Genomic DNA, 1,585 nt, shown 5'->3' on the forward strand with positions numbered 1-1,585 from the left:
CACGGGGGTCTGAAGGCCCCTGAGTGCGGGAGCGTGGCAGGGCTCTGCCAGGTGGTTGAGAGGAGCAGGGCGGGGGATCTGATGGGGCATGGTGGTGGTGTGGCTGTTGCCTGGACCCTTCCACCCTGTTCCCATACCAGGTGGTCCTTGTCACCAGCATGCATGTGCCATCTGCAGTCTTCTCGGGTCACTCAGGTAGGACTCCGTGCTCTGAGAGCCATGGCCATGCCCGGGGGTGGAAGTGTTTCTGTCATCACTCCATCCCGGGTACCAAAACAAGCCAACACGCCGCCATGGAGCCCCGTTCTGACCACTCAGGGACCCTATCGGACAGAGTGGAAGGGCCCTGTGAGTTTCCAAGACTGTAACTCTTTACAGGAGTTGAAAGCCTACCTGCTGGTAGTTTCAAACTGCTGACTTTGAGGAGCGCAGCCCAACAGGTAATCGCTATGCCACCAGGGCTCAGAAGAGGCTGTTGAAGAGTCAAGATTAACCGTCTGAGGCCTCAACAGCGTTTCTCATATTTAATTCTCACCCCAGCCCCACCCCCACCCCCCATAGGAGCAGGCACCACTCCTGGTCTCCAGCACGCAGATGTGGAAACTGAGGCTTGGCTAGCGGCAGAGCCCGGTCCACACCGGCTCAGGCCCTGGGTGTCAGAAGGTAGAGTCCTTCCTCCGACCGCAGCATCTTCAGAGAAGGTTCACATCCGTTTTCTCCTTCAATGGCTGCGGACACCCTGGTGGGGTCTCCAGAACTGAGTGGCATTTCTGCACCCAAATAGTCTCTCCTCCTGTGCACCCCGAGATGTGGGCACACGGGTGTGCGGCCACTGAGGCCATGGGAAGACTGACGCCCTGAGGGGTCCACCGACAGCCTCCAGCAGCCCACGCCCTGCTGGCGGGGGCCCCACCCAGCCCCGGTGCCTCTGAGCAGGCTTTCTTTGGGGAAGGGCAGATGGAGAAGCTGGCTTCTGCCCCATCACGTCTAGGAATCCCTGCTTCAGCCCACAAGAGCCTGCTGCCCAGTGACCCCTGAGCAGTGGCCCAGCTGTCACAGCTGACCACCCCCTTCCTTGGGGGGAAAGGGGGTAGGCAGCCACCACCACATGGCCACCTGCCCAGCCAAGAGACACGGCCCCCGGCTGAGCTCTGCCAAGGCCTGGGGGGTGTTGAGGGCACGTTGCTGGACCCTGGGCTGCAGCTAGTGCTCCAAAGGAGTCCTTCTTCCTTTTGCCAGGGCTATGCAAATGAGCGGAAGCAGGGGCTCTCCCGGGCAGGCTTCCCGGCAGGCTGAGCCAAGGATTGTCCTGAGAAGCTCCGCCCCCGCGTGTGAGCAGATGGAACCCCCAGGCTGCAGGGAAAGGCCCCCGTGTTCCACCCTGCAAGCCCACCTGGACCAGCACATCTCAACCTGAAGCAGGAGGGGCAGGTGACCTCACAGGTTCTCATGCCCTGCTACATACAACGAGGAAACTGAGGACACCGGCCTCCTTGGGGACAGGGACTTGCTCAGGTCTCTCTGCCTCCCACCTTTCCCACCCCCACTTGCCCAGCTGGTCTCTGCTGCCACCTGACCAGGCCAG

The sequence above is a fragment of the Echinops telfairi genome, unplaced genomic scaffold (genome assembly GCF_000313985.2).
Source record: "Echinops telfairi isolate 266 unplaced genomic scaffold, ASM31398v2 ScPeMD7_5;HRSCAF=22, whole genome shotgun sequence".
In the NCBI taxonomy this organism is placed as follows: Eukaryota; Metazoa; Chordata; class Mammalia; order Afrosoricida; family Tenrecidae; genus Echinops; species Echinops telfairi.